Below are 21,770 nucleotides of genomic sequence, written 5' to 3' on the forward strand. Positions count from 1 at the left end.
TTTTGCAGGGATGGCTTGGCAAGGCATTCATATGGGGGTCGTCTCTGAGATATCTTACACTTTGGATTATCTGTAATATTTCAAGTATATGGGAATGGAATCAAGTTGAGATAAAATAATTTACTTATACTATTCACTTGTATTTACTTTCCTTGTTTCTTTCATCAACTCTCAGGGCTTATGCAGTGTATAGTCCACCTAGAAGTCCTTTAAATAATGACCAAGGAAAACACAAATTAAGTATGGAGAATTCTGCAGGATAGCCTAGGCACGTGATTTTCATGTGGTTGATGGGTAACAATTTCTGGTTGTAAAGCAGAAATTTGGGGAATTGAGGCTGGCTCCTCAGAGGAAGCCAGGCAACATTTTCAGATTTACCTCAATGTGCCCTTCAGAAGGTGGTTCACTTATTTGGTTAGTAGGATGGATTATAGGATGTTAGTCATGCTCCAATTTTTAAATATAAGTACACAAGAATACGTCCTAGAGTTCAATTGAAAACGAGGTTCAGTATCTAGGGTCTCTCCCAAAAGCATCGTGCAAAGTAGTATTGTACATAGTATTTAGTGACTATCAGAGAGGGGGAAATGTAAATGAACAATTTCAGCTGCCTGGGGGTGGAAATAGTGATTCATAGACTTAAGATTTAGAATTCAGGATGCCAGGGTGTCTCAGTTGGTTAAACATCCCACCCTTGATTTCTGCTCAGGTCATGATCTCTCAGGGTTGTGAGATCAACCCCTGCCCCTGCCCCCCAAGCTCTGAGCTGGGTGTGGAGCTTAAGATTCTCCCTCTCCCTGTTTTCTGCCCCTGCCCCCTGCCACCCAGCACCACCCCGCCAAAAGACTTGGAACTCAAACATTCTTGGCTTATGTTCAGTCAAAGACGAGAGGCATCAATAAGTTGTATGAATGGGAAACAGTTATTGATAGTGTGGGAATACTTTTGAAAGAAATAGAAATCATCAACCTTATTTTATTTTATATAATGTCATCAAAATATACTTGTTTCCTCTATGCTAATTATTGAGTTAATGGAATCGCATTTTTAGAAAACATCCAACACGAGGGAGTTTATAGCATTCTCATGTGCAAAAGGGACATTTTCTACTTTGGGAATCCTTATGAATCATATTGAAAACCATAGTAATTCACTTCTTAACAGTAATGCCATTAGCTACCTCTTTCTCAGCTCCTCTATCCATGGGAAACAGAAGTTGCTTTGTGGTTTTTTTCACCCATGTAATTATCACTAATCATCATTTCAGAGAAAGATGAGATCTCAGGATGAAAACATGGTATTTCCTTGGCAGTATTGAATCTGCGTTGAAAAACATTTTTACTTTCCTGAAATTGGGTAGAAGTTATGGGTAGAGATGTTTAGGCTAGCATTATGCCTGCTTTTGCTTATCGGTTCTTGTATGTCTACTTTTGGATATACTGCACCACCTCTTTGTTTTATATAGAGAGGGGACTCCATAAATGTTTCTTAAATTAATCTTTCAGTCTTTGTCTTTTTTGTGACTGGCTTATTTCATTTAGCAAAATGTTCTCAATTCATCTGTATTGTAGAGTGCAATCAGATTTCCTTCCTTCCCCCACTTTTTTTTTTTTTTTAAAGATTTTATTTATTTAAGAAAGAGAGAGAGAGAGCACACAAGCAGGGTGGGGGGCAGAAGAAGAGGGAGAAGCAGACTCCCCACTGAGCAGGGAACCCATGTGGGCTCAATCCCAGCACCTTGAGATCATGACCTGAGCTGAATGCAGATGCTAACCAACTGAACCACTCAGGCACCCTGAATTCCTTCCATTTTAAGGCTGAATATATTCTTTTGTATGTACCTACTACATTTTGTTTTCCATTCATCTGGCAATGGATATCTGGGTTGCTTCCATTTCTTTGTTATTGTGAATAATGCTGCTATGAACATTGGTGTGTAAATATTTCTTTGAGGTCTTACTTTCAGTTCCTTTGGATATATACCTAGAGCTGAGATGGCTAGATCATATGGGAGTTCTATTTTTAATTTTTGAGGCATTGCCCTGCTGTTTTCCATAGTGGTTGCCCTATTTTTCACTCCTACCAACGGTGCACAAGCATTCTACTTCTCTAAATACTTGCCAAAGCTATTATTTTCTGTTTCTTAAATAGTAGCCATCCGAGTGGGTGTGAAGCGATACCTTGTGATTTTGATTTGCATTTTGCTAATGATTAACAATGTTGAGTATATTTTCACATCCTTATTGGCCATTTGTGTATCATCTTAAGAGAAATGTCTATTCAAGTCTTTTGCCCATTTTTTAACCATATTATTTGTTTTCTTGTTGTTGAGTTTTAGCAGTTTTTATGTTCTAGATATTAACCTCTTGTCAGATATGATTTGCAAATATTTTCTTTTATATTTCTAAAAATATTTTTGCAACTTTTATATTGATATAATTTCAAACTTACAGAAAAGTTACAAGACTATAGTACAGGGAATTCCCATATAACCTTATCTCAGAGTCACTATTTTTTTGAAGGAGCACCTGGATTTCTTGACATTTTGACATTTTGTTGAGTCCTTTAAACAGAACAAATGACTTGCAGCTGTGGGAGATGTAAAAGTATAAACATAGTCCCTGTCTGAATATGCAAAACAAATAAGGATGTTTATAAAGCAACCACTGCAGATGAGAATAATACAAATAAGAACAAAAGTGAGAGCGGGCCAAAGTAAGAATAACTTGAATTATTAGAATTAGAGACCTGTCCCAGTGTTTCTCAACATAGGATTATTTTTTTTCCCTAGAGAACGTCTTTTTTTTTAAAGGGTTTTATTTATTTTAGAGAGAGCATGCACACATATGAAGGAGCAGGGGGAGGGGCAGAAGGGGAAGGAGAGGGACGGGGAAAGAATCTCAGGCTGACTGGTGCTCGGCAGGACCCCAACACAGGGCTCGATTTTGTGACCTGAGATCATGACCCAAGGTTGCTACCTGAGCTGAAACTAAGAGCTGACTGAGTTGACCTACTGAGCCACCCAGGTGCCCCTCCCCTAGCGGACCTTTCACAGTGTTTGGAGAGGTACTGGTTGTCACAACTGCAGGGTATGGGAGAATTTACATTACCGGTGTATAGTGCATAGAAACCAAAGATACAGCTAAACATCCTACAATGCACAGGACATCCCCATACAATAAAGAAGTATCCAGCCCAAATGTGAGTAGTGCCAAGGCAGAGAAACCATGCCTTATCCTTGGGAAGCTGACTTTGCAGAAAACCTGTCTGGAGGACTTTGAAGGCTTCGGGCCCAGAAACTCTCTCAAACGCATCCGAACACTTGAATAACACAATGAAGACTCTGCCTGGTAAAATAATAAGGTGTGGGAAAGTATTTTCTCCTTTTTGTGTATAACCCACAATAAGAGGGCTTAGTTGCTCTGCTTACTATACATTTTCTGTAGTAAACAGTCTAAAAATGCTTTGCCCGGCTTTATTCTGCATTGCAGTCACTTATGTATGGCTAACATATTCCTGTTATTGCATTCTTTTCTTTGCTACTCCCTGCTGTTAAAAAAAATATGTATGTGTATGTATATGTGTGTGTATGTGTGTGTGTGTATGTATGTGTGTGTGTATATATATATATATATATATATATATATATATATATTTTTTTTTTTTTTCCCCCCTGAAAAAAGCCAACAGTACTATACAAAAGATCCTGGAGCTTAGAGAAAGCAAGCAAAGGTGTTGAGGGAATGTGCTTTAGATGGCTTCCTTTCAATACTTGGTTCACTGCAGAGGAGCTACATGTCAGTTCTGTTTTATCACTTAGTCCGGTACGTTGGGAGAATAAAAATAGCGTGGACTTTGACCTGGATTTGAATCCAGGCCCATTCCTTACTAGCTGTCTGACCTTGGTCAAGTAAATTATATACTCTGAACATAGTATTGCCTTCTCTGCTAGGGGCACAATATCTGCTTCACTGAGTGTGAAGGGCAGTGGAGTACAGTGGTTAAGGCTGTGGACTCTCATACCTAATTGCTTGTCTTCAGATCGTCACTCAGCTACTTCTAGTTGTGTGCCCTTGGTAAGTTTCTCACCCTCTTCTAGACCTGAGTTTCCTCATATGAAAAATGGGGATAATTATATTAGTATTTATCTTATAGGGCTGTTACAACATTAAATGAATTAATAAATGTAAAACACTTAAAGTGATACCTGGCACATAGTAGGCACAGTAAATGTTTGCTTTTTTGAGGGTTAATTTGAGATAAAGGATGAAAAGAACTCTGTAGTGTCTAGCAAAAGCAGGTGCTTGATAACTAAGTGGTTTTTCAAAATTTAAATTTTAGTAGGTGACAGCTTATTATAATATAATGCCATTGTATCAAAATTTCATTAGCTGCTGAAGTTAAATTAGTAGGGATTTGATCTTAAGAATTCTTCAGGATCCAAAAGAAAACTGGTCATTCTTTTGTTTCTTACTTGTCCCTGGCAAAGGCTCCTTTGGACCCAGGTTCAAAATGTGCTTAAAGACTTGTAGGCCTAGCCAGACTTCTGTGGAATTACAAGGGGCAACTAGAACAGCCACTTGAGTGTGTGGAGTGGTGAGGAATGTTTGGGTTAGAAATAGCTGTTTTTGTAGCCCAGCTTTTGTGAAAGCCCCCTTGGTAGGAGGAAGTAGAGAAATGGCAGGAAAAGTTTGATTGTTTTTGAACTCCCTGTTTATCCTTGGGGTGTGGGTGTTTCAGGTGTAGGGTCTTTTCCTTCTTGACAGCATAGGGGGTTTAGAGTCACTCAAAGGTCGTTTATAGTAGAACCAAATATCCTGCTGTACCAGTCCCTGCTAGGTATTTGGTTGTAGACATAGTTCTAGAGCACACATGGTCCAGCCCTTTTTTAAAATATGAGAATATGTTATCTCATTGTAAGATAAAGTGTATGTAAAGGGTTTAGCCTGGCATGGTAGTGCTTTATTGAGAGTTAGCTGCCATCAACAGTTAGGAACTATTAATACAAATTAATATTAATAAGTAAGGAACTATTAATATTTATTCAGAAATTCTGTTTCCCTTTTTAAATTTTTCACTTTTTATGGACATATACATGTTCAAAAAAGTACATGTCATAATTCTGCAGCTTGATGAATTTTCACAAACTAAACACATACATGCCTTCAACACCTAATTCAAGAAACAGAAGGTTACCAGTACCACAGAAGCCCCACTCCTGTTCCCTTCTTGCCATTATCTTTTAGTTTTTAGGAAAAAACCCTGTTTTTCTCTTTAGTGACAATCAAAGCTACTCATGTGTGGCTTTATGTAAACTCTTAATAACTATGGCTGACAGTTAGAGCTGGCCTTATTACGTGCTTTTATTTTCTTATGGTTTAAAAAGCACACCTCCTGGAAAGGGATTTCAGTCCTGCAGGCGGTTGCATTTGAACATGGATAGGCTGAATGATCTCGTAGATCGTCCTCTGCAAATAGGTGATGTATTCTTTGCTTTTATTTGTCCATACTGTAGAAGTACATTGAAACCAGAAAGTTGTCCATTGTACTAAAAGAAAAGGAAATTGGCTTAGCTGCACAGACCTCTTAGACGTCTTCTCTAAAAGCATTCCACACTCAAAAGAGCTCAAGGCACATAAAAGAAATCCTATGGTGGAGGAAGATGGCACAGTGCTGGGTGCACTTGTGGGTGCTCATCTCCTGTCATTGAACAAGGTGATAAGGCTGAAGGACTGGCTACTTCTGGAAGTAATGGACTACAGTGTGTTCCCTTTGCTTTGTCTGGACATATTTAGAAAACCATGGGGAATTTTTCAGAAGGCAGCTTCTCAGAGGAAGAATAAAAATAAGAGGGTTGAGTTTGAGGCTCTTTATATCTTTTTTTTTGAAATCAAAGTACTGATCACATTAACTCTGAAATCACCAGGACATTAGTCTTGTTTTGTACGTCTTGTTTAACTTTTTTTGGGCCCAGCTAATGGCTCTGCTAAAATATTGTACATGCATTTCAAAATGTCATTAGTCATTTTTGGCCAGTGTTTTATTTCTTGAAATTTATTAATTAACTTAAAAAATTAAGATATAATTCATATACCATAAAATCTACTTCTTTAAAGCGTGCAGGTCAAGGGATTTTAGTATGGGTATTTACCACCACTATCTCATTCAAGAGTATTTTCTTCACCCCTGAGAAGAAATCTCTACCCATTAGCAGTTACTCTCCACATTCTATTTATTTAGTTTTGCCAAATAAATGTCGTTAGCTATCTTTATTTCATAGAAGTCTTTTGCAGGGTGTCATGACAGTTGTGTGGCCTTCTACATAGAGGTTTGTCCCATCTAACGTCCATCCTGAAGTTGAGTTGGGGTTGCATTTTCAGCACTACCACCAACAACTATGTGATTGAAATTGTCCTCAGACATAAGATGACATACGTTTAGTTACAATCACTTATGAAAATTTCAGTGCATGTGAACTACTGTGTAGTTTCCACGAAACTAACTGAGCCTGTTGAAAATTTCTGATTGTCTGCCAAATCTGGGCTCTGTTTTATTAGCTTAATGGTTTGAGAAATCTGTTCTTCTGGCTTATATGGGAAGGTTTAAGTTTATTTGTTTCTTCATTTAGTTTTTTGAAAAAAATACATAAAATATATTTGTATTTACACTTAGTTGATTTCTGAAGGATTGGAATTGATTATTTCTCCATGACTGAGATTAACTTAAAGTTTAGATTAATAATTTAGATTGGTTTTTTTGAATCTCTATTTTTATTATTTCAAAAGTAATATATGCTGATTGAAAATTTTTTTAGATATGTAAATGTTAGAAGAGTTAAGTACAAAAACAGAGTTGTCATCCTGCCTCTCACTTTATAGAGTTTATACTTAAACTATTTTTATGTCTAATCATATAACCTGCTTAATTTTTACTTAACTTTTAAATATACTATAGCAATGCTTACTTATTAAATTGTGTTGTTTTACATTCTAACACTGTTTAAAGTTTCTGAAAGTTTAAAAATTTTTTCCTTCCAAATGGTGATTGATTACTAAGATTACTCTTAGTAAGCTTTCGTAAAAATTACTGTGGTCTGCTGTACTCTGAAAACGATAAAACACTGATGAAAGCAATTGAAGATGACACAAGGAAATAGAAATATATTCCATGCTCATGGGTTAGAAGAACAAATATTGTTAAAATGTGTATACTACCCAAAGCAATCTATACATTTAATGCAGTCCTTATCAAATTACCACCAGCATTTTTCACAGAGGTAGAACAAACAATCCCAAAATTTATATGGAACCCCAAAAGACCCCAAATAGCCAAAGCAACCTTGAAAAGAAAAACAAAGCTGGAAGGATCACAATTCTGGACTTAAAGTTATATTAAAAAATGGTAAAGATAAAAAAAAATGGCATTAAGAAAAGCACAGTATGGTACTGGTACAAAAATAGACACATAGATCAATGGAACAGAATAGAAAACTCAGAAATGAACCCACAATTTTATGGTTAACTAATCTTTGACACAGCAGGAAAGAATTTCCAGTGGGTAAAAGACAGTTTCTTCAACACATGGTGTTGGGAAAAGTGGGCAGTAACCTGCAAAAGAATGAAATTGGACCACTTTGTTACACCATTTACAAAAATAAATTAAAAAATGGATGAAAGACCTAAATGTGAAACCTGAAACCATAAAAACTGTAGAAGAGAACATAGGCAGTAACCTCTTGGACATCAGCCATAGCAACTTTTTTCTAGATATATTTCCTGAGGCAAGAGAAACCAAAGTAAAAACAAACTATTGGGATTTCATTAAAATAAAAAGCGTCTACACAGTGAAGAACACAATCAAGAAGACTAAAAGGCAATGTCTGGAATGGAAGAAGACATTTGCAAATGACATATCTGATAAAGAGTTAGTATCTAAAATCTATAAAGAACTTATAAAATGAACACCTCCAAAATGAATAACCTAGTTGAAAAATGGGCAGAAGGAATGCGTAGACATTTTTCCAAAGAATACATATAGATGGCCAACAGACACATGAAAAGATGCTCAACATAACTCATCATCAGGGAAATTCAAATCAAAACCACAATGAGACAACACCTCACACCTGTCAGAATGGCTAATATCAGCAACATAAGAAACAACAGGTGTTGGTGAGGATGCAGAGGAAGGGGAACCCCCCTCTTGTACTGTTGGTGGAAATGCAAACTGGTGCAGCCCCTGTGGAAAGCAGTATGGAGATTCCTCAAAAAGTTAAAAATAGAACTATTATATGATCTAGCAATTGCATTGCTGGGTATTTACCCAAAGAGTACAAAAATACTAATTCAGAGGGATACTGCACCTCAATGTTTATTTATAGCATCATTATGTATACTAGCCAAATTATGGAAAGAACCCAAATGTCTATCAATTGGTGAAAGATAAAGGAGTTATTCTGTATATAGACAGAAGGGAATATTACTCAGCCATCAAGAGGAATGGAATCTTGCCATTTGCAATGACATAGATGGAGTTAGTATTATGCTATGTGAAATAAGTCAGAGAAAGACAAATACCATATGAATTCACTCATATGTGGAATTTAAGAAACAAAACAAATAAGCAAAGGGGAAAAAGGAAGAGAGAGAGAGAGAGAGGCAAATCGTGAAACAGACTCTTAAGTATGGAGAACAAGAGAACAAACTGATGGTTAACAGAGAGGAGGTGGGTGGGAGGATGGGTTAATAGGTTATGGAAATTAATGGGTGAACTTGTTGTGACAAACACTGGATGTTGTATGGAAGTGCTGAATCATTGTATTGTGCACTGAAACTAATATTGCACTTTGTGTTAACTAACTGGAATTTAAAGAAAAAGTTAAAAAAATGGTATATATACACCATAGAATACTATTTAGCTATAAAAAAGAATGAAATCTTGACATTTGTAATGACATGGATGAAGCTAGAGAGTAAAATGCTAAGCAAAATAACTCAGTCAAAGACAAATACCATATGACTTCACTCTCATGGAATTAAAAAAAAAAAACAAAAAATAAACCGGCAAAGGGAAAAAAAAAAGAGAAAGAGAAACCAAGAAACAATCTGTTAACTTAGAGAAGAATCTGATGGTTACCAGAGGGAGGTGGGTAGGGGGATGGGTGAAATAGGTGATGGGGATTAAGGAGTGCACTTGTGATGATGAGCACAGGGTGATGTTTTGCGCACCTGAATAATAATATAACACTTTACCATATTGGAATTAGAATAATAATGATAATAAAAAAGAAGACATAAAAATAATTACCATCGTCTGTTCTGGGTCTAGTGGAACTTCTGAGCAACTGTGGAAATGTACATGCTTCCAAACTTGGGTCTGTTTATCATCATAGAAGACTGAGTCCAAAACTCTTAAAGAGGCCTCCTCCCTCACAGCTTTTATCCAAAGGTTTTAGGACCAGATAACTTCCATCTCACCTGAATTTTTTCAGGCACAAATACTTCATCATGGTGATACAGATGAACACGTTTTCAGTGCTTCTCATGAGTAGAATGGTATTTATCATGTACTATGTTAAAACATTAAATAGGAGGCATCCAAAGATTGTGGCTAACTGGATCCACTAAACCGCTTCCCTCCCCAGCTCCCGATTAAATGCCTGTTTTTTTTTCACTCTTGACCACATGGTCTCCTGGAGTTTCCCAAAGACTCTTTGTAATTATGTAGGGATGCTTGATTAGAACTGCGTTCTTGGGAATCAGTAACTGTACTGAAGAAATGCCTTCAGAGGTGGAAGATATGGCCATAGCAGTAAGCTTTTTGAAGTACCAAAGAGGAATTTGTAAGAGAATCCTACATTTATTTTAGGTCAGAAGTATCTGGGAAAGCTGCATAATGAATGTGAACTACTATGTAAAATAAGCAAGTTGAATTTAGCTATACCCTGAGCAACTACCTCATCATGGACTTGACATTTTTGAATGTGCAATAATGTTTTCATTCTATTAGGGTATCTTGTAGCAAATAAATATTAGGATGTATATATCTGTATCTTCACTGTATTTTAAAAATGCTTTAATATTCTTCTCATCTGCCACACTCTTTCATTCATATGTAATATCATATACTGGAGTTATGTGGCTATTGGACTGTGACTTGATATTGATAATGGACTGGAAAAAGTTGTAAAGAGCCAAGAAAACCATCTTCTACTAGATGAATAGTTAATCAGCAATAGGAGTATCTTGCAGAAAATGCTGGAGTTTTAATGGATATTAGATAGGACTCACTTTTGAAAGAGAAAACGGAAAAACAATGCCACACAGTGTAAAATGAGGTGAGGTTACACATACTCTGTATTCCCTGTAAAACAGTGAATAATTGGTAGGCTCTGAAGTTTACCTAGTGTGTTCCACAGTCCACAAAAGTTTGGGCTTTATGCTTATTAAATAGTACTTAAAAAGATTGTTTTTGTTTTTTTCCCTATATACTGTCTCACCCAAAGGTGAATTCATTTTCTTGTATAATCACCCATCAAATGTTAATTATCTCAACAAATTCTTATTGTGCTCCTACTATGTAGTAAGCATAGAATTTTGGATAAATATTGAACTTTGGATAGATCAACGGTCAGTTGGGTTCGTTGAATGGAGAGAACTTCTTCTATTTGTCCCAGGTAAACCTTACTCTAAGGAAAGAGCTGGGAGATTGAAGAAACGGTGTGCTGATCTACAAACCAGAATTGGGAAGACAAAAGTGGTGATTGTTTGGGAAAGAGTGTGTTATCAAGAATCCACTCCAACCAGTATATCTGGCTCTGTGGTTGTTCTGAGGGTAACTGAAAACTTTCTAAACCTTTGACACAATAAGGAAGTTGTTTGTCCGATATGAAAAACTTATACTGGGGAGCATGTTTTGTTTTACCCAGTTCATTTTTGCTTTATCTCATCCAACAAGCATTTGTAAAGTATTTGCTTACTCTGTGTTAACCAGTGTGCTAGGTATTCAAAATGGTGTTAAATCATTAGATTTGTACTTAAGGGTCTTAGTATCTACATTTTTATAGGAAAGAATTTTAAAAGTTCACTTCCTAGAATACTGTGAATGTTTTATATAATTTTAAGCTTTGTCTAAGAAATAGTAAATAGTTATTTTATTTATTTAAAAAGAAAAAGATTTATTTAAAGGGGAAATTGGTGTTTTGTAAGTAACATGTCTGACTAAGGTGAAAGAAGTGTTCTTTTTATAACTTAAAAATGCCCAAATTTGGGGCACCTGGGTGGCTCAGTTGTTCAAGTGTCTGACTCTTGGTCTCAGCTCAGGTCTGTCTCTCAGTTTTTGTGAGTTCAAGCCCCACATTGAGCTGCATGATGGGTGTGGAGCCTACTTAAAAATCTTATGTATATATTCTTATATATACAATATAAATATACAATATACAATAAAAAAATAAAAATACCCTAACTAAAAAACTCAGATGCTATAAAAACAATGTTCAATAACAAATGAAATTCCCTTCTACTCTAGTTCTTCCTTTCAATGCCAGATCTCTACATTCCCTTCTACTCCAGATCTCCCTCCCCAGAAACAACTATTGTTTATCAGCTTCCTGTTCCCTATTTTGAGTAATAGTTTAAGCATGTACAAACATATGTGATTCCAGTTCCCTTTTCATACAAATGGGAACATATTACATAAACTGTACTGCTCCTTGTACTTTCTAAGGTCAAGTGCATTCCTTTTTACTGGCTGCTCAGTATTCCATTGTCTGGGTAAACTGTTCATTGTTTACATCCCTTGCCAAGGGACATATTAAATTTCCCCAGGTTTTTACTGTAATAGACAATTATATATAAAAATTTATCTATTTTTTTAACATATATCTTTCCCATGTTTGTATCTTTGGGATAAATTTCTAGAAGTGGAATTGCTGGGTCAAGGAGTATATATTTCCAATTTTGATACATAGGGTCAAAAGGAGGTTCATGGGGATTGACTAATTGATACTTCCATTAGTGCTAGGTGAGAGTGCCTGAATCCACACATTCTTACCAGAACACTGCATTTTAAAACTTTTTGACCTTTGCCTGTTGGCTAGGTGAAAATTTTATCTCAGTTTAACTTTTCTTTCTTTAGACTAAAGTTTAACATCTTTTTATGAATTATAAGCCATTTGTCAGTATTTGTTTTGTGAACTTCTGGTTTCATGTCCTTTGCCTTTTTCTTAATGCTTTGTTGTTCTTTTTCTGATCAAGTTGTAAGAGTTCCTTTCTCTCTCTTGGGGCACCTGGGTGGCTCAGTCATTAAGCGTTTGCCTTTGGCTCAGGTCATGATCTCAGTGTCCTGGGATTGAGCCCCACATAGCCCCACATCAAGCCCCACATCAGGCTCCCTGTTCAGCAGGAAGCCTGCTTCTCCCTCTCTTACTCCCTCTCCTTTTGTTCCCTCTGTTGCTATCTCTCTCTGTCAAATAAATAAATAAAATAAAAAAAAAAGTTTTCTTCTGTCTGTATAAGAAGATTTGCCCTTTGTCATAGGTGCTGCCAGTATATTTTGCATTTTGTTTTTATGTTTTGACTTATGGCAATTTTTTCTTTGTGTACTTAAAAAAATTCTTATGCTGTCAAATTTAGCTTTTTTTTTAAAAAAATAAAAATTTTTTTAAATTTAACTCTTTTCTTTGATAGTTTTGGGATTTTGTGTTTTATTTAGAAAGCACTTTCACATTTAGAGGCCTGAAAGATTGTTTGTTTTCTTCTAGTATTTTCATAGATTAATTATTTTTACCTTTGCTCAATCAGAATTTATTGTTATGAGAAATGAGGTAGGTAGAAATTTAGTTTTATTTTTCCAGCCTGCTAGAATCTGTCTTTTCTCCACCTATTTGAGTACGGTTTATTGTGTACTTAATTCTTATATAAGTGGGTCTATTGCTCAACATTTTTCTATTTCATTGCTTTTCATGTGTGTGCAAACTTTTAATTATTATAACTTTATAGTATTTTAAAATCTAGAATTTTCCTGGCTATACTAGCCTGTTTGATTTTATTATCTGATTTTTAGAATCAGTTTATCTGATTGCAAACGATAAGAATTACAAAAATTCCGTTAGTATTCTTATTGAGATTGCATTGCCTTTATAATTTAATTGAGATAAGTTGATAATTTTATAATACCCAGGACCAGAATACTTTTAAAATTTATTTGCAACTGTATTATGGCTATCTGTAGTCTTAAAGTTCATTTAGATTTTTTAAGTTTGTTATTAAACTTATTCTTAGGAATTTTTTGTTTAGTTATTGCTCTTATAAATGGGATCTTTTTCGATGTAATGTTTTCTGAGTTTTTTGTTCATAATAGTTTTTCCAGTTTCATATATATCATATTAAATGTAAATACTGATAATTTTGCTTCTTCCTTTGCTGTTTGGGTCTCTCATTTCTTTCTCTCTTCTAGTTGTATTGACTCATACTTTTTGGGTAGTCTTAAAATAATGCTGGTGATAATGTGTATGTTTTTTTTCCTGAATTGAGTAGAATTATTTCTAGAATTTTATCATTAGTCATAATATAGGCCTTGGATTTCAGATACACATATTACCCCCCCCCCCCCCCCATATAATCATGTTAAGGAACTAGAACTACTTTTTGGTTTTACTAAGAATTTTTAAGGGGTTCCTGGGTCGTGCAGTCAGCTGAGAGTCAGACTGCCTCTTGGTTTTGGCTCAGGTCGCAATCTCAGGGGTTGTGGGATTAAGCCCTGAGTAGAGCTCTGCTCAGTGCAGAGTCTGGTGGGGACTTTCTCCCTTTCCTTCTGCCCCTCCCCTCTGTATGCTCTTTCTCTCTAAAATAGATTTATGTGGAATTTTATCAAACATATTTCTAAATTTATAAATATTATCATTTTTCTCCTTTGACCTGCTAATGAAATTTGGTAAGTCTCCTAATATTGAACCGTCTTTGTCTTACTAGTAAAAGCCTCACATAATCATGCATATATTATTCTTTTAAAGTATTGATGGTTTCTGTCTATTGATATTTTCATTAGGATTTCTACATTAATATTTACATGAATATCTGTATGAATCGTGAATGAGATGGTTTTAGGCATTTTTATCTTTTTTAAAGGGTGCTTGAATTGGTGCTTTTCTGGCAATATACAAAGAATTTTAAATCTTTGTATCTTTTACTCCCACACATTTAACTATCATTAGAATTATCGATTCCTTTGAAAACTTGGTAGAATTTGTCAGTGTAACTATTTGGGCTTGGTGCTTTGTGAGATACGGCTTTGATATATTTCTTAGTTATAACATAGATTTGTTAGCCTATTTTGATTGAGTCTAATATTAATTAATGACATGTGTTTATATATTTGACACTATTTGTGAGAGTTTAGGTGATCATTTTTAGCTGTTGGATCTTTGTCAACATAGAATAGCAGGACAAAGTCAAGCCTTGAGGAATTTGCTAAGGGATAGCAGAATTTACCATGGAAAGACGAACTATAGCCGAATCTTGAAGGTTGGCATTTTCTCATTCATGTTAGTCAAAGTGTGTATGTTTGACTGGAGGAGGAAATTGTTAAGGATTATGTCAGTCAGTGTTAAGCTGATCTGGTCGAGTTATTTGCAGGTTGTACCGTGTTCATAGAGGATTCTAGGCAGTAGAAGGCTTCTTTAAGTCATCTTTCGTTTGAATTTTTTGTTAATAATTTTTATATTTTTTAATAAACATATAATGTATTATTATCTCCAGGGGTACAGGTCTGTGAATCGCCAGGTTTACACACTTCACTGTGCTCACCATAGCACATACCCTCCCCAATTTCGTTCGAATTTAACCTTAGTGTTTTGGCCAATACATTTTATTTATTTATTTATTATTTTTAAATCGAAAATCTGTTTATTGGGATATTGTTCCACTCATCTTGATTCAAGGTATTTTAGTGCTGCTTCCACCTGAAGGAGCATCCTTCTGTAAGTCTTGCTTTCCCTCCTGTGTGCTGGCAGAGGACAGCGGAGCAGCCGACACACAGAACTACCATGTGTGCATGGCTGAAGAGGTGGGGATTTTGCAGCATCCTGGGCACTTGGTGTCCATGGAGTAGGAGTTGGGGCTCTGCACCGAGTGCTGCTTCTTGTGCTTCCTCTTCTCCTCTCCCGGGGTCAGGTGTAGGAGGTCCTTCATGAGGGCCATGTTCTCGTGGGGAAGTTGTCGCCGCTGGCAAGGTGGCCAGTACATTCAGAACTTCTTCAGCTTGTAAACACCTCACAGCTCACAGTATTTTCATGCACAGTGCCCAGCTCTGTAAGTGTTTTTCTGTCTTCTGGTCTCACTCCATAGGATTTTTTTTTTTTTTTTTTTTTTAGTGTTAGAAAAACCTTTTTACTTATTAATTAATTAATTATTTATTTTTTATAGTTTTATTAACATATAATGTATTATTTGCCCCAGGGGTACAGGTCTGTGAATCGTCAGGCTTACACATTTCACAGCACTCACTGTATCACATACCCTCCCCAATGCCCATAACCCAACCACCCTCTCCATATCCCCCAACTCTCCCTAGCAACCCTCAGTTTGTTTTGTGAGATTAAGAGTCTCTTATGGTTTTATCAGGCTAAGGTCATAACACAGTCACTGTGGACAGCATTCTACTAGATTCCCAGTTGTCATGAGACCATTTTTTAAAGAGGGTCATACATGAAGAATTGGTTTTATGCCTTAAAGAAGGAGTGGAAAGAGCACACAGGCTTTTAATCAATGAGATGTGAAGTCATGTTACTTTTGCCATTGAACTGATTATTAGACTTCTTTCAGCCTTCATCTGTAAATAGAAAATAGAGATGATAATATGTACTTTGCAGGGATTTGTGAAGATTTAATGACATAATGTATCTGATGAACCTGGAGTGTAATTAGCATTTAATGAATTTTGTAATAAATTCATTCCTTTCCCTTAATAGCTTATAATTTAGTTTTACTGCATGGCTTTCTTTAAGTCTGGTTTCATTTCATTCATTCATTCATTCTAAAACCATTTATTGAGCACCTGCTCTGTTTCAGGCACTGTTCCAGGGGGCTTAGATTAAGGCAGGCAGTGTCTGTGTTTTTATGAAATTTGCATTCTAATGCATAGGTAGAAAGAGATAAAAAAAAAAACCTAGAAAATATCAGATGAGTGATTAGCAATGTGACAAAAAAAAAAAAAAAAGAAAAAGAAAAAACATAAACAAGGAGTGATAGAAATCCAGGGTTAGGGGCGCCTGGGTGGCTCAGCGGGTTAAGCCTCTGCCTTCGGCTCAGGTCATGATCGCAGGGTCCTGGGATGGAGCCCCACATTGGGCTCTCTGCTCAGCGGGGAGCCTGCTTTTTCCTCTCTCTCTGCCTGCCTTTCTGCCTACTTGTGATCTCTCTCTCTGTCAAATAAATAAATAAAATTAAAAAAAAAAATCCAGGGTTAGAAGTGCTTCTTTAGATTGGATGGACAGGAAAGGCCTTTTGGATAAAGTGACATTTTACAGAGACCTGAATAAGAAGGAGCCAGCAGTGTTAAGATCTGGAAGTAGAACATTCCAGGCAGAGGCACCAGGTAGCAGAAAGGTGGTAGTGAGCTTGTTCTGCTCCAGGAATAGAAGGATGGAACTAACAATTCAGACAAGGGCCAGATCTGGAGGGCCCTCATAGGCCAGCATCTAGAGTTTGGTTTGGAGTTTCTCTAAGCCTAAAATCTACGGATGTGTGTTAATTACCATGGCTGAACTATTGTGGTAATAGTTTAATCTCAACATGCACCCAGATAATACATATAATATTATCCTTCAGGGAGAATGAGAACGAGAGCCTTATCTTAATATAGTGAAATAAGTGGATTAAAAATTAAAGTGAGGCCTAATACACATAACTAATTTTTATGTTAGGTAATGAGAGGTGATTAAAGTAGTATGCTCATATAATTAACTTTTAATTATTTTTCTTAGTGACATTTAGTTTATGATAACTCTTCTTGGGATATTGTGGCATAATATGAAAAGTTATGACCACATAAGTAACGAATTTGTTCTGAACATCACTCATATTTGATGGTAGCTTAGAATAAAGATAAAGGCACATTTTTTAAAATAAAATTTTTAGAGTAGTTTTAGGCTTGCAGAAAACTTGTAAAGTTAGTACAGAGAGTTTCCACATACTCTACATCCAGCTCTGCCCTTACTAAGTCTTGCAGTAGTATGGTACCTTAGTCAAAATTGAGGAGCCAATATTGATACATTGTTAGGAAATGAAATTTTTACTTGCAAAGCAATTCTGATGCTAATGACCCAGAGTTAGTGCACACTCACAGGCTGAGGTCACAGTTCTCCACAAGACTCTTCTCATTTGATACATCAGCGGGAGCATCGGGGTTGCTAGACCACCTGTCTTTCTGACCAAGGAGCTATATAAATTCAGAGGTTTCCACTAACTACTCCTCAGGTTCAGTAACATCCTGGAATGACCCAGAACTTAGGGAAGTGCTATACTTATGATTACACTTTTACTATAAAGAATACAGAGCAGGACTAACCAATGAAGTGATGCATAGGGCCAGGTGTGGGAGGGTCCCAAATGGGAAGCAACACCCTGAGGCACATTGATGTATATGATTACCAACCAGGAAAGCTCACCATGGAATGGCTCTCAGTTTGGGTTTGTCAGATGCTTTTCTCATGATTAAATTGGGGTTAGAGGTTTTTAGGGAAGAAGACCATAGAGCTAAAGTGCCATTCTTACCACATTTTATCAAGGGTACATAATCAACAGGACTTTCGGACTGTTGATGTTGACCTCAGTTATCTGACTGAGATAATGTTTATCACCATAGAGTTAGTTATGCTTCCCTTCCTTCCCCCCCTTCTCATACTGTGCTCTTCGGAAAGAAGTTACTATGTGCAGTCCACACTTAAGGACTAGGGAATTATGCTCTGCCTCCTTGGGCATGGAGTAAGATTTAGGTATTTTTGATAGAAAGAGAAAAGATTTGAAATCTGCAAGTCATTAGAATCTGTTAACCTTTTTCAAATATTAGAAAAATGGCGTCTTGGAGCTGGATGGGACCTGAAGGGGCCATAGTTTGAGACAGAGTCCTCCGGTGGGGAGAGGGACTGTAATAACTCAAGGGCTGCATTTACACGTTTCTGTCTCAAATTGCTGTCTGTGGAGTGGGATGTGACCTATGGTCACCTTGCTGAATGAAAAGCCATTAGTCTTCTCCCAATCGCCCCCCTCATCCTCAACCTTCAAATGTGTTTTGTGATAGGAAATACAGTAAGAGCTGCTTTTTTCCATGTGTACGGTGGTTGTGCACATTATTTAATTTCAGCTTATTAAAGTGGTGTGCATGCTATTTTCCATGAAATTTAATTCTTCTATAGGTTGATTTTTATAGAACTTGAATTTTGATTTTGTTATTGTTATTTGAAAGGTTCAACTTTTGGCTTATGGGAAAATTGTTCTAATGTTTTATGTATGTTCAGATTCTGTGGTCTGGGATGTCAAATTATTTGTAAGACTGTTTAGAGTAAAGATCAGATATTAAATCTGATAGTTGGTGAGTGGGAAAAATACATTCTGATTTCGTTAAAATATTTTGAGAACCCTGCTGTGACAGGTGTCCTCATGCATATAGCTGTCCTCATGATAAAACTCTAGCTTCCAGCCACATGCAAATAATATGAAATTTTAAGTCAGAATATTCACGGAAAGGCATTTGGTCTGCGATTGGGGGAAGAGAAGTTGCTCACCTTGTAGTTTGATTTGCATCTTTTTAATATTATTCTTTCAAGTGCTCCAAGCAACAGACATCATTTGTAACATCTAAAAACACTTAGTCTCTTTTGTGCTCATTATAAAACATGCAGTTCTTAATGGGCTGATTAATCCAAACAACACCCTCTGAGAACAAGAGTTACCTCCACTTTGACCCTGGGGGTGATGGTAACATGATCTGGTTTGAGGCAGTGGCTGAACCTGGTAGATTAGTTTTGGTTGTCTTGACTGGGTCCATATCTAACTAAACAAAAAAGCTGCTTCTTGTACATTAGCTGGTGAACCTCACCCTACCATCCAGGGAATAATACTTCTAGGGAGAAATGTTACTTATGGACTGAAGGGTGGGGAAATCCCACCCAGACAACAGGCTCTGTAATGTATTGCTGTACCTTTTCATCTTCAAAATGTGGGTCCATCCTTAAGTATTGGTTTCCCCAAGAATTTTTCCAACTTTGTCTGTCTGTCTATCTATCTATCTATCTATCTATCTATCTCTATCTATCTACAACAAATATGCTCTTTTTCTAATTAACTTTAGATCAGGGTTTCTCAACCTAGATATGGTTGGCCTTTTGGGCCAGAGAATTCTTCAGTGTCTTGGAGGCTGGCCTGTTCATTGTAGGATGTTTAGCAACATCCTTGGTTCCTGCTCAATCCCCACCCCCACCCCAGACTGTGACAAACCAAACTGTTTTCAACATTACCAATATCCTTCAGGAGGCAAACATCACCGCTAGGTGGGAACCACTGCTCTAAAGTTAGCAAGACAAACTTCAGACCCCGGTTTTGACTGTCATGTTTAACTCGTCAGTGTCATGCATCACCACCAGCCTCCTTTTCTCTCAGAGATATTATTTGTGCCTTTTTCTGGTGTTTCAGGATTTGGTTTAGAAGATAAAGCAGGAATGAATAACTTTGTATAGGGAATATCTTGACACAATGTTGAACAGTTTTAAAGTAATCCGAATTATATTTACAAGTTAAGTACATTTCCCCAGGTGAATTTAAACTATCTTGTCACTGCTTAATTACATTTCTATCTACTTTTAAGAAAACTACAAACATCCCCCCACTGACCTCTTTGTAAATCTTCACAGGGCTCCCCCGCAGTTTTTGTTTACAGCTCTTTGATCTCAGAGTGGTTTTGTGCTAGTGATTTCAACTAGTTGTCTCCCTGAAGACCTAAAGGGGTAGATCTCAGGGAAATCCCTTTACTACTTTCCCCTAAATCTGAACTTAAAGCCATGAAAGGGAATGCTTTCTTTTCAATCAGGGAACCAACCAGCAATCACAGATTTCCTCCTCTCTACCTCTTCCATTTCAAAGCTGAGAGTTTAGGAAACCCTGGCCTGGGAATACTTAAAGGAATAAATCTCTACGGCTTTCTTTGAACATCTTGTGTATGTTGTTGATAAAGGTTCATGCCGTTTGCTTAGATGCTGTTATGAAAGAATAAAGTAAAGCAAAAGAAAACCTGCAAGCATCATCTCTTGCTCCCGTCATCTTTTCCTTTCGGATATGTGTACATCCCAAAGATAGGTTAAGAGGTTGCTTCTGACCAGGGGCTGGAATTAGGGGTGGGGATGGAGGATGGGATAGAATGAGCTGTCGAGACTCTGTGAAGGTATTTTTGGGCTTCATCTCTGCTACTCTGCTTCCGAATCTACCTTTCATCCTCAATTTTTGAAAGTATCTTTTACATCAATTAACACATTGTCTTCTTTTGAGTGAGGTGAAGAAATAAGAAACCCTGAGTAGAAGGTATACATGGAAGGATTGCATGGGTATCAGCTTTGTAACTGTATTTTTCCCTCTGTGGGACTCATTTAATTTGAATGCTCTCCCTTTTGCAGCTGGTACCCTTGGCTATCCTGGGGAAGCAGAGGAGCATAATGATTAAGGGCTCCAACATTGGGGTTGGAAGGATCTGCATTTAAATTTGATTATGCCCATTCCTAGCTCTGTTTCCTAGCTTCTCTGTGCCTCATTTGTAAAACAGGTGTTGAACAACACCAGTTTCACAGGATAGGAATGTGGATTACATGGGATAATGTCTTCTACAGGTACTTGGTAGGAGCTCAGTGAAGTGTGCTTCCTGTCCTTTCACTCCCTTCCTACTTCTCTTATCCTTCACCTACTAAAGCCAGTCAATTCCGCATACTTTGGATAATTCGGAATGAACAAAAGGGCGTCCTCTCCCTATGTTCACTCTGCCTATCTTTTCTAAGCCTCAACACCCCAAGTGTGTTCATGCCCCAGGGCCTTTGCATTTACTCTTCCCTTTGCCTGGCACATGCTTCTCAGATATCCACATGGCTTGCTCCTTCACTTCCTTCAGGTCTCTATTCATATGTCACTTACCAGAAAAACCTTCTCTGGGGGCACCTAGGTGGCTCAGTCGGCTAAGCGTCTGACTATTGATTTCAGCTCAGGTCTTGAACTCAGGGTCGTGGGATCCAGCCCTGTGTAGGGCTCTGTGCTGGGCGTGGAGTCTGCATAAGATTCTCTCGTGCCTCGCCCTCTGGTCCTCCCCTCGCACATTCACAGTCGCTCTCTCTCTAAAAAAGATAAATAAATAAATAATGTTTAAACAACAAAAAAAGGAAAACCGTCTCTGACCATTGTTTGTGAAATAGGGCTTGCTCCCTATCCTGGTACTTCCTAACTTCCTTACCCTGCTTATTTTTTCCCCATGCCACTCAGCATCTATTGGTATATTTTTGTTTCTGTACCATCTATATCTCCCCACTAGAATAGAAGAGAAGCCTCTTAAGGACAGGGACTCATTGCTAATTGCCATATTGCTCAGGCTTAGGACAATACTTGGCCTGTTTTGGTACTTAATAAGTATTTGTTAGAAGCATGAATAAATAAATATTGTTTTTTATTCATGCTACATTATTGAGGTTTTCAAGAAAAAACACTGTGGATTGAATTGAAAAAAAATAGTAAAATATTTAA

General features: G+C 37.0%; 1 protein-coding gene and 1 pseudogene across 2 annotated transcripts in view; one reads left to right on the forward strand and one right to left on the reverse strand.

The window, feature by feature from the left end:
- PPM1L (protein phosphatase, Mg2+/Mn2+ dependent 1L) overlaps nt 1-21,770 on the forward strand; it is a 288,891-nt gene that overhangs the window by 20,618 nt on the left and 246,503 nt on the right. The window lies entirely within an intron of this gene.
- Nucleotides 14,944-15,276, reverse strand: LOC309868490 (small ribosomal subunit protein eS27 pseudogene; annotated as a pseudogene). Its single transcript has one exon. The product of its transcript is annotated as a small ribosomal subunit protein eS27 pseudogene (transcript).

Source organism: Mustela nivalis (assembly GCF_964662115.1).
Source record: "Mustela nivalis genome assembly, chromosome: 1".
In the NCBI taxonomy this organism is placed as follows: domain Eukaryota; kingdom Metazoa; phylum Chordata; class Mammalia; order Carnivora; family Mustelidae; genus Mustela; species Mustela nivalis.